The sequence below is a fragment of the Artibeus jamaicensis genome, unplaced genomic scaffold (assembly GCF_021234435.1).
Source record: "Artibeus jamaicensis isolate MK-2021 breed Jamaican fruit bat unplaced genomic scaffold, CSHL_Jam_final contig_464, whole genome shotgun sequence".
Classification (NCBI taxonomy): Eukaryota; Metazoa; Chordata; class Mammalia; order Chiroptera; family Phyllostomidae; genus Artibeus; species Artibeus jamaicensis.
Window position 1 is genome coordinate 9,499,918 of NW_026521842.1, and position 12,950 is coordinate 9,512,867.

Sequence of the window (12,950 nt, forward strand, 5' to 3'; positions counted from 1 at the left end):
TTCCTTCATGTTGCATGTCATCTATGAGTTAGGTAGGTTCTACTTCATTGCTTTTATCTGTGTTTATTCTCCAAGTTTATATCCACATTGAAAGAGCAGGCCCTATCTAGGATATGCTTGTTTGTTACAGAGGAAAAGAGTACAGTAGTTAAACTACACAATAGTTCTTTTTAAAGCTCTGCTGGGATATGACATATATCACTTCCTCTCACATCCTTTGGCCAAAGCAAGTCACATGGCCAGGTTCAACACAAATGGGGTGAGGAAAGCCACTTCTCCCACAGGAAGGAACTGCAGATCATGTGCTAATGGGCAAAGATACACGATCCTCCTACAGGGAGGGGGACAAACAATTGGGAACAATAGTAAAATGACAATAATTTCTGACAGGCTTTGCACTACAAAAGAGAAATATGCAGTGCCATGCAAATCACATCAGGTAAAACTATGCAGTTCTGCCCACAAGGTACCTGACATCAAGTTAGAGGGAGGTGTCAGAGAAATGTATAAAAATGTGAATATCTTGGGAGTTCAAAGACTGGCTGGGCTCTGTGAACTGGGAATGTGGAGGAGAGGGAACTTGGGTTAAACTTGAAGGATAAATAAAGATTCTAAGAATGGAGAGGAAGATGCTGGCATTCTTGGTATGAAAGATGAATAAACAACGATGGGACTATGGCGGGGAGGAGATCTGTGGGGCAAAAGAAGAATTTATGAACTGGGAGATAAAATATGAACCATCACTGGTTTAGACCCTTAATGCCAGTCTAAATTTAGGGATTTAAATGGGTAGGTGACAGTCAACAAAGAGGAAAAATTACAAAGAGGAAGCAGTGTGCCCGAGGCCCTTGTTTCTCAGTGACATCTGTGGAGCAGAGCCTCAGCGTCACCAGGGGAGATGTCGGACTGCACAATCTCAGGCCATCTTCCAGGACGACAGTCCTGGAACTTCTTTTCACCAGGTAGTCCCGATACATGTTGTACTAGGAGAAATAGTGCGCTAGAAAATCATTTTAGATGAATTAAAATAAGGTGAGATTGTAGACAGATTGGCCAATGAAGAGTCATTGGCCATGCTACAGATTTGTAGCATGAACATCTAAGCATCTTTTTGGTGATGACCAGAGACATGGAAAGACACAAATGTTACTGATGAGTGAAGAAGGCACGATGCCTGCATGGATGGAGTAGATAATTCACAGACAACCCATAAACTGGGTGACTGAACCGAAAATGCCAGTGTCATAATGAAAACAGGAGAGTCAGGGGATGAGGCAGCTGGCAGGAGAAGAGTGAAGAAAAGATGTTTTAGACACACTGAGTTTGAATTTCCAGACTGGCTAACCATCGAAATCTCAAATGATGTCATGGAAAAGTGTCTGGTGCAAAAATAGTGCAAACGTCATGGGGGTTGGGGAAGGGGCTAGTGGTGGTGTTTAACTGTTATGCTATGTGTCCTCCATGAAGGAAGCAACATTACTTGGTTCTCACTCCATATTTAATGCCTCCCCCTGTATCTGGCCTAGAGTCGGTGCTCAAAAAATACTTGCTAAATAAGTAGCTGGGAGAGATTTGTGTGGTGGTTCCCGCTGAAGATCTTAGAAGAGGTCAGTTACCCAGGATGAAAAGAGTGGAACAGCAGTGCTGAAGTGTGGGCCACCTGCATGCAGGTCCTCTCAGGAGTTTGTAAGATATGCAGTCCCCTGGACCCTCCCCAAGCCCTGTAATCCCCACTCTCCCAGCATGGACCCTGAATTCTGAACATTTACAAAGCTGTGCAAAAGATTCTAAGGCATTCTCAAGTTTGGGGACCACAATTCTAAAAACAGAAATAAAACAAAAGGAGAACTCAAGATCAAAATCTGGACAACGGCCACCATTGGGAGACAAGGTGTGTGCAACTGATGGAAACGTGGGTGAAATTCCCACAATCCATCAGGGTTCTCTCAGCATCCAAGTATCTCAATTTTCTTACAAGAAACCCATAGTTTTGCTCTTTGTACCTCTTGGAGGTAACATTAAGTTTGCTACCAGGTAGAAAAAGCCCTATTTTATTTTCTTTCAAGCCCAAAGTGAAATCTGCCCTTATTAAATTTATCTGATGTGCATTGATTAAGATCCTAGTATGGACAAAGGCTTGCATGGAGACTAGGGGATATAACAATTAGGAAAATACATTTTTTGTTCTTAAAGCTCTCATTGCCTCTTGCAATCAAGTTACAACAATAGCAAAAACAACAACAACAGAAGTCTACATTCTGAAAAGTGGTCCAGAGATGGTTTGTGCAAGAATTGGCAGGGCATCAAGGAGAAGTGGAGTAAGCCTCCTCAGGGATTCAAGGAAGGCTTCTCAGAAGCAGTGGCACATGAGAAAAAAGCAGGAATCTGCCAGATGGATAAAGTAGACTACAAGACATTCCAGCAGAGGCAAGCGGTGGGAAAAGAACTGAGACCCCTGTGCTCCACATGGGCATTTGCCTCTGGGCATGTGAATAAGGACAGGCAGATGAGAATGGAGAAGAGGTCCCAGGTCTGTGGGTGGAGCCCAGTTGACCCTGCCTATCATATCAAGAGCATCAGGGTGGCACAAGGGTAGGGCCAGGAGGAGGGCTGCCCCTCCCTTATATGCTGCCAGGGCCTCCAGCCCAGTGGCGTGGAGGGCAGTGCCTGGAGAGAGGGAGTGAGCAGAGCAAGTCCTGGCACCCCCGCCCTGTGACTCACTCTTGGCCCTTGGAGCCCCAGCCTATGCCGAGAAACCTGGAGCTGCTATGGGAAGTGGCTGGGAAGTGAGGCCTGGGCCAGGCCAGGGCTCCTTCCACCCTCCCTTCTTCACGCAGAGTCTGAGACAGGCAGCAAGAGAGCCCTGCTGGAGCCCTCAGATACCATCAGATAGAGGAGAAAGTAAAGAATCATGCCAATCAAGGCTCTCTGAGAACAGAGGAAGATTAACTGCTACAAGATGGGGAAACTGAGTCCTAGTGGAGGAAGGGACTTGCTGAAGCCACACAGTGAGACGTGAGCAGAACACACAGGAAGACTCAGACCTCCCAACACGTAGCCTGGTCTTTCACGGAGTCTCCTTCTGCCCCAGGAGAATAAAAGAGACCAACTCACTCAAGAGTTTAGACTTCAAGTTCTTTGGGTTTGCTGAACGGTCCAGCCCAGAGGTCAGCAAACTGTGGCTTGTAGGCCAAATCCAGCTATGGCCCTTTCTTTATTTTTACCCTCATTTCATTTCATTTATTTTATTTCAATTTTATTTTCTCTCAGCCAAAGACATTTTTTAAATTGATTTTAGAGAGAGAAGAAGGAAGAGAGGAAGGGAGAAAGAAAAACATTCACATAAGAGAGAAACATCAATTGGTTGCCTCCCGTGCATACCCAGACCAGGGATCGAACCCACAACCTAGGTATGTACCCTGACCAGGAATCAAACCTGCAACCTTTCCGTTATGAAACGGTGCTCCAACCAACTGAACCACACTGCCCAGGGCGTTTTGTCTTTTTGAACTGATTTGACAGATGGGGGATGGGGGTAGAAACATCAATTAGTGGTTCCACTTATTTATGCATTCACTGGTGGATTGTTGGTTGCATCCTGATCAAGGATCGAACCCACAACCTTGGCATATCAGAGCAACACTGTAACCAGCTGGGGTACCTAGCCAGGCAGGGCCAGTCATGGCCGTTTCTGTTTTGTCTATGGCTGATTTCAGTTTGCACTGCTTATTGGAGTCACAGCAACAGAGACTTTATGGCTGTAAAGTCTAGAATGTTTACTATCTGGCCCTTTAGAGAAGAAAATTTGTTGACTCCTGGTCTAGCCTAACCCTGCTCCAATTTCAGCATGAAATTGCTAGGGAACTGATATAAAATCATCAGTCCTTTTGGGGTGGGGCCCAGGAGTCTGAAGGTTGGTAAGAATCCCAGGGGACCTGACACAGGTGGCCCAGACCACACTTTGGGAGACTTAGGTCTCTCCAGCTCAGGGAAGCTGGGGCTGAATCTGTAGACTGCAGCAGCCGGAAGCTGGGCCTACAGGCTTCTTTACAGAAGTCCAGGCTGCAGTTCCTGGCTCAGAGGCCCAGAGCTCTGCCAGCTCTCAGAGAGTAAGGCTCACAAGGCCTCTGTAGGGTTTCTAGTGGTGTTATTTAAGGGATGGCCTATCAAAGGGATGGTGCAGTGGCCAAAGAGGCAATGGCCCTCTCTTATTAGCTGTGTGGCTAATAGGTCAGGGGATATAAAAACTTAGTGGAGTCATTTCCCTTCTGGGCCTCAGTATTCTCCTCTGTAAAATGAGGCACTCAGTCTTTGTGCGGGCACAGATGCTTCGCTCTGCTCTGTGCTGGCTGATCTAACATAACAATTGTATTAATACACTGTCACCAATATGCCTGGGCCACCCCCTATGATGTTGGCAGAACACCACAAATGCAGCAAAGTGGCTTTACATCAGCTTTCTAACTCCCAGGCTCAAAAGCCAACAAAGTTCATGATAAGACACTAAAGTAATGTTGTGTAGAAAAACCTAGACATTCTTCATCGCCAACAAGCACTTATTAACATGATCAGGGGTTGTACTGTCATTGTTTTCACTGAGCACCTATTATGTTCCAGGATGTCTGCCAGGCCCTGAGACACAAAAAATCATGCAGGCCCTACTATAGAGGAGTTTGTGCAACAGCCGAGTCATGATCTTTTGACATTTACAATATCCACTCCTGAAATTTGGTTTAGTATTTATAGGAAAAATTAGAAATACTTATGTTTTGTATTAATTTAAAACACATGAGCATATTTCAATATTTGTATTAGGTAAAAAAGAAAATCAAAATAAATATCCAACAACAGAGGACTGGTGTTTAAATAAATAGAGTTTAAAACAATAGAACAATATGCAACCATCAAAAATTGTATCTGTGGTAGGGTTTGTCCACAATGACCCTTTACTGGCATTGGGAATGGGTACTTGCTTTGTGTGGGGAAGGGCCCTGTGCATTGCAGGACGTTTAGGGGCAATCCCGCCTCTCACTAAAACAACTAAAATGTCTTTACACATTTTCAAATGTCCCCTGGAGGACAAAATTGCCCCTCCCCACAATGAGAGATGCTGGTCCACAGTAAATTTTCCACAACCTTAGAAACCACATAGGCTATAACAGGCAAGAAAACCAGAAAAGTCAAAATTAGATGGTATGATTTAATCTGTACAGGACAATCATAGGAGAAGAAGAAAAAGGGGGGAAAATCAAGAGACAAGGATGGGAGAGAAAGAAGATAATAAGAAATAAAAAGGACTGAAAAGAAATAGCCCAGAAGTTTAAAAACCATTCCTTCTGTGTAGTGAGATTATAATCATTTATATTTCGCTATAGTGTTCTGCATTTCCACAATGACTGCACATTACTTCAATAAGCACAGAGCAAATACAGAGAAAACGGAAAATACCAAGAAAGTGCACAAGAATAGACATTATCTTGGATTTATTTAGGTGACTACATTGGACAAAGCAAAGCACATTTTCTTAGACTTCCAATTTCTGAAAATTGCTGTTTTCGGATTCATCTTGGGCAGGTAGACGTGGGCCGTGTTTCGGAGCTGCTGAGTCTGTGGCCGCATGGCAGGATGTCACAGCAGTTTGGCATAGAGGGGATTTCCCCCAGTCCTCAACAAACCATTAGTGCAAACCGAGTCATGTTAATGTTGATACAAATTTATGCTGACTCACCCCTATTGGTTTATCTTACAGGCCCTTGGATCTTTCTAGAATCTGCCCCAATCATTTCCGAGAGACTTCAGGACATGTTGTGTGTGACCTTAGAACTACTTCCTTGGCCAACTACGCGACCATTTGTTGATATCGCTGTCCAAACTGCCGCTAGCAGGTGGCAGTTTGTCCACAACAAGGCTGCCTCTGTTCACCCAGCCGTCTGTGCTGACCCTGCCTTCTTCAGGTGCTTCCCAGGCAGGTGAGTCCGTCTACTCCCCGAAGCTCCCAGGCTGCACCACCCAGGTAGGCAGGCAAACTGAGCCCTATGCTTCTGATTCTACCATCCACAGTTCTCAAGCTCAAGATCAGAGATTAACAAACTTTGACCCTAGAGAGCCAGAGAGTAAATCATTTAGTCTCTGTGGTCCATACTGTCACTGTCACAACTGCTCAACTCTACCACTGTGGTAAGAAACTAACATAGGCATTATGTAAACATGGACATGTCTGCGTGTCGATAAAACTTTATTTGTAGACTCTGAACTTGTAATTTTGTGGAATCTTTAACTGGCATACAATACTTTTTTTAAAAGTTCAATTATATAAAACTGTGAAAAATGATTAATTCCTGGTCCTCACAAAGTTTTTTAGGTGCTAGGCATCATTCTGGGTCTGGCCTATGGGCAATAATTTGTCAACATCCTCATTAGTATTGAGGGGAAATTCCAGAAGGAGAAGAATGTGGATAAAATTTGGTGGAAAATACTCAAGTGGGAACACAGCAGGATTCATTTGGTTGGTTCATTTATTCATTCATTCAATGGCATTTATCACTTTCGGGCCATGCATCAAGCACTGTGTTAGGCATCATTGTGTATAGTATTGTACTTAACAGTCACAAGAGCACAAAGAAGATACCATCATTCCTACATCACAGACAAAGAAAGAAAGGCTCAGAAAGTGACTTATACTAACAAAGTAGAAGATGAGAGGGTGCACAAGCTTTGGAAATGGACAAGTTGCCTTTCTTTCAAATCTTGCTCTTTTCCTCATGATCTTTGTGAACTTGGGGGAATTACTGGGTTCCTTTAAATAAAAAATCTTCACTGGTTAAGTACACAATACTGCTCCCCACCTTCCAGGGTATCTGGGAGGACAAAACAGCCTTATACAGTGCTGGAAAGCCCAGGTGAATTCTGTCTGTCATTATACTCCTGATCTCCAATAAGCTGTGATGAGCAAATTCAGGACTCTAACTCTGATATCCCAACTTCAAGGTCAATGGACTTTGCATTGAGTCAAAGGAGACATATACTTTTTAGCTGTTCACTAGAAGATTTTTTTTCCCTGGGAAAATAGAAGATAATTACTCAAGTTCCCTCAGGAAGTAAAATTTGTTTAATTTTTTCATCCATAAACATTCCATTTAGAAATCAGACAATCCCACAGATTAAGAAATGACTAGAGTGCTCTCCCTCCCTCTTCTCCGAGACTGTCTCTTCACAGTGAACTGAAGACAATGCTATCTCCTTCTAAATGTTGCTGCCAGGTCTCTCCTGCACAATGTCTGCATAGCCCTGACTTAGCACACTGGCTGGTTCTTAATAATTACTTACTAAACAGTCTGTTATGCAAGGACCAAGGGAGGAAGAATGCATCAAGGAAACTGGTGCAGATTTTACGAAAATTATTCACTGAGTAGTGCTATCCAATAGCCCTGAAACAAACCACCATAAGCCTACTTCAAAGACATTGTGAGTTTGGTTCCAGACTACTGCGATAAATTGAGTACTGTAATGAGAAAGTTATAAGATACTTGCTGGTAGAGGGACTTGTCTACAATTTGTTTTAAAAAAAAAACAGAAAAAAAACCCATCTATGGAGCAAAGTAAAGTGAAGTGCAATAAAATAAGGCATGCCCGTGTTTGGATTTTCCTTACCTAGCACCCCCTTCATGATGTGATGCATAGGGAGGCTTCGAATTCTTTAAATAATGGAAGCTCTGACATCTCTGTTCACACTCATTTCAGCTCCTGTTCTACAGGTACCTGTGTCTGGCATCAGATGTACCCTATACCTGCTCCATCAGCAGCTCCTTGTGGGGAGCTCATTGTCTCTTCATTACAAGGCTGAAATAAGGTGCCCTACAGAAGGCCTGTTGCAGATTCAGTATTAAATGGTCCATTCACTCAAACCTGGAGCACATCCTGAGGTTATCAGTCACCAACCCATGGCCACAAACAGCCAAGTTTGACCCTCCTCAGCCCCTCTGCCAGCCCCAACGATTCACGGTTCTGCAATTCATAGGACTGTCACATGGTCACATGGGCTGAGTTAAGGGCTGCGAATTTCTCCTTTTGACTCCAGGCCTATATTGGGAAAGTCATGTTTCAGAAAAGCAAGTAAGAAGAGGGCCCTTTGACTCCTAAGGGCCATCTCTGAAGGCATGGAGGTTGCTTCAACAGCAACGGGAAACAGCTATGGGACTCTGGCTGCTGCCGCAAGAGGAAGGAGAGCACAGGGCCTGCCTGCTCTGGCTCCCTGTGGTCGCCAGGCAGCTCAGCAGCTCAGAGTCACTTTTGCTTTTGTTTTTGTTTTTTCTTTTTCTTTTTATTTTATGAGAGAGAGGAAGAGAACGGACTTGTTGTTCCACTTATTTATGGATTCATCGGTTTCTTCTTGTATGTGCCCTGAACCGGGGATCGAACTTGCAGCCTTGGTGCCATTCTCCAACTAACTAAGCTATCTAGCCAGGGCTACTTTTGTTTTTCAGTGATGAGCTAGGGCATGCCTTCCTCACTTCTTATATGCCTACGCCATCCACTGTACCAGCAGAAGCTCTTAATAGCTAAACTCTGAGAAAAAAGTTGAATGCTCCCAGAGGTTAAGCCAGTGCTATAAATAATTGCTAAAGAATCTTTTTGGGCTCCTCAGAAATTTTTGCAGTGTAGAGGTGGATATGAAGAAAAGAAAAATATAAATAACCCAAACTTTTTATGATAGGACGTAAAGAAAGCCTGTTAGATTCCAGAGGGGAAAAATAGATTCACAGTGAGATTTCAGTTTATTTAAAGGAAAATGGAGGAAATGTCTTATTTGTTTCTTAGAACAGAAATGATTGCAAGCAAGATATAGGTGAAACTGAAAACTTGTTTTTCTTAATGTGCCAAGTCTGGGCAGAAAAGAAGAAAAAGTAGAAAGCAAGAGAGAGGAAAAAAATGACAGAGAAATATAGAAATGAGGAGGAAAAGGAGGGAGGGAGGGAGGAGGGAAGTATCAAGTGTGAAAGAACAAATAGGCTGATTTTTGCATCATGTACAGGATATCTAATGACTATGATCCATAATACTTTTAGAAGCCCACAGAAGAACTTTAATTTTAATTTTTTTCAAAAGCATAACAAAGAAGTAAGTGCAATTATAATGAACAGGCCATATTGACTCTTGCCTAGATTACACTCATAATTATACCGATGTAGTTGTAAAATATAATATTTAATTTCTTTATGGCAGAAGGGGCCCACAAAGGCAAACATTTCTGGGGCCTACCAAAGTCATTACACAGTCCTGGGGAGGAGGAAGGGCGGGAGAGGGCAGGGAGGGGAGGGGAGGAAGGACAAGGGGACAAGGACAAAGGCAGAGGTAGAGGATTATGTGATGCAATCATGAGATCTTAGGTGTGGAGATAGCGGTGGTTAAAGATTTTTCCCGAGGTAGCTTCTTGCATTATCTACTTAGGGAGCCTGGCTTATAACAAAGATTTGCAAAGGCAATAAGTTGCTGTGAATCATCCCGTGCTTCCTTTCCTATCTCTGTTGTCACACATTTGTACGTTTAGATTACTTACAACCTTCAAGTCATAGTTATGATTATTAAACTTTAGAGGACTTGAAGACAAAGATCAAATCTTTACCTTTGAGGGATAGACATTCTTTTTCTAATATTGCCATTGCTGGATTTCATTTTTGTGTTGCTGAATAAGGAGCTCTTGCTAGTTGAGGAATTTAAGAAAGTCAGACCTTCCAGTGTATCATCTCTCCTTTAAAGTTTTGTTTTCATTTTCAAGGTCTGGGGTCCAGGTGGTTGGCTTCCATGCCCAGCTACCTCTTGTCGACTGCCAACAAAGAACCTGGAGCCCCATGAGGAAAGCTTCCTTCTCTGCGGTCGCTGAGGCTCTGCTCAGGTCCGGATAAGCAGCCCTGCCAGCGACAAACTGGCCCATTGAACCCTCTACAGTTGAATTTAGTAAAACAAAATTCACTACCATAAAATGTCCTTCTTAGTTGGCCTGGAAAATAGCATAGTACCCTGCAACCCAGCTCAACTATTTAGTGGGTAGGTGACTACATAGCAAGTTGCTCCGGGATTGGCCATGTGACAAGCAATACTTTCTATGCAAGGTTGTGTCAAGATTAAAATTAAATTATGTATATGAAGCCCTTAGAAAACAGGTATTAATCAAATGGTGGTTGTTATTGGTACTATTGTTATTCATGTTTCAGTTCAATTATTAAGGAGATGTAATTAATGTATTATACAAAAATTTAAAGTACTGAAAAGTGTAAAGAAGCAGAAAAAGAAATCACCTTCAATCACTTCATCTAGGATCAACAAGTCTGGCATTTTGGCAGACTCCTACCCTGCTCATATGTTTAAAAACATTTCAGAAACAAACTATTAAAATTAGTTGGAGAGTCCTCCAAAGTTGCTAGATTCAAACCCAATCCACACAAATCAATTGTGTTATTATTGCACATTATTACAAAATGTAATTACAAAATATATTATTAAATTTGTCTGATTTACAATGACAACCAAATAAATACTTAGGGGAAAATTTTAACAAAAAAACATACAACTCTATTTAAAAAAAGAGAATATTATCTTTAGTCTTAAAAGAAAATCTCAGTATATAAAGAAACAGATTGTGGTCATAGGGAGCAGATTACAAATTGGCAAGTCTCCCCAGTTAATCAAGCTTTAAATTCAAAGTAATTCCAGTCAACAATCCCAACAAGAATGTTGGAAAGATGATGCCAAAATTTCATATGGGAGGTGAAAGGGAAAAGAATAGTCAAGACCATTTTGATGAAGTAGAACCAGGTAAGGAACTTGCAGGTATCAAGTTTTATTCTACATCTACAGCAATTGTGGCATTGCTGTAAGTAGAGAAAAACAGGCAATGGAAGTGGATAGAAAGTTCCAAAATGGATCCAAGAATTCATGGGAACTTGACATAGAATATGATAAGCATAGAAACTGGTGGGGTGGGAGAGATCTACCCAATCAATAATCCTAGTACAACTGGTTTTCTAAATAAGATAAATTTGAATCTTTCCTCATTTCACACACACACACACACACACACACACACAAAGGAAACAAATGAAAAATCCAGATGAATTTGACCTAAATGTGAACAGCAAAATTTTAAAAATTTAGCAGAAGACATTGGAGAGTATCTTTATGCCTTGAAAGGTAGAAAAATATCTCTTAACTATGACTCAAAAACATAATGCATAAAGAAAATTACTGGTGAATTTGGCATTATTAAAATTTGAAAACTCTTACCACAAAGACACAAGACCACAGAGAAGTTATCAATGCAAAATAACCACCAAAGGGTGGGTACCCAGAATACTATACAATCAATGAGAAAAAGGCAAAGAAGCCAATGATAAAATGAATAAAATATATTCAAGCCATAGAGGACAAAAAATATCAGTAGTAATAAAGGAAATGCAAACAAAATCAACAGTAAGATACCATTTCACACCCATGAAAGTCTAGAATTGAAAAGTCTAACACCACCAAGTGCTGACGAAAAAATGCAAAGCAAAGTCAGTTCTAATACTCTTCTGATGGGAATGTAAATGTTCACAATCAATCTGAAGATTAATTTTTTGAGATCTTTTGAAATTAAGAATGAGCATAACTGAGACCCAGAAATTTCACTTCTGGTGAAATGGAACATGCCCTGGGAAGACCTTTGTGCATCTGCACATGATGTGCAGGTACTAGGATGTTTACTTCCATCAACTAGAATGTAATGGCCAAAGTGAGAGGCAATCCAGATATCCATCAGCAGAAGATGGATGAATGATTGGTGGTGTATTCACACTGTGAGATGCTCCACAGAAGATAAAATGAATCAACTGGAAATGCATGCATCTAAATGAATTAATCTCCCAAACATAATATTCAATAAAACAGAAAGTTGCAGAAGATTACTGGTTATGTAAAACTTAAAATAAAAACATAATACTATTATGTTGTTTATGGGCACTTATATGTTTAGTGAAAGCATAAAGCCATGAGGCAGAATAATAATCATCAAATTCAGGGTAATAAGTCCCTCTGGCAATAGAGAGAAAGGAATGAAATGGGGCAGATGCCGTGGATTTCAACTGTCTTTCTAATGATGCATTACCTAAGGGAAGAAAATAAAAGTCAGTATGGTCAAATAAAAAGTTAAGAAGTTGATAACTGCATTGGCTAAGTTATGTTATTCTCTGTATCTTTTTCTATATACTTTCAATATTTCATGATTTGTAAATAAGTGTATTTTCAAGCATGTGAGAAATCTCTATTACAACTGTAATTAAAGGAATAAAACATCATTGTTCCCATATGCCAAATGAAAGACATATTGGAAAGAAATAAAGGTCTGGGAAATGAATAATTCCCCAAGGAGGGAATCACTAAATGAAAAAATAGTTTTACTTTTTGACTGCCTGATACCTTCTGGAATTTTCTCTTACATTTCAAGCCATTTGTATCAAGTCTCACTGACTGGGGGAACCCAGAGTCACAAAAGTGACCCCCTGTCCCAGGCATCTATTTCCTTCACAGGGAGTGACACCTACCTATGAAGAGCCGTTGAAGAGCCATCACAGAACCTCAGCCTGTGTTCCACCCACTGCTGCTACAAATGAACATGAAACAAAAATAGTGGGACCACGATCTGCATACACAGCATGGCCCTGTGTTTGCTGTAAAGTGGCGTGACATATTTGCTGAAGGTGATTTTGCTTTGAACTTCCCTGAGGCCACGACAAGGAGGGGAGCCTGATCAGTCCCAAGCTTTGCAGCATCCAAAAGACAAACTCAAAGAGTGTTTCTGGGAAAGCACAACAATTTCGAGAGATTACCATCTGAAACAGAATTCTTCCTCATAATAATTAAAATGAAGGAAAAAATGAGAAGCAAAGTCATCTACCCCACATGCAGCTTGGACACTG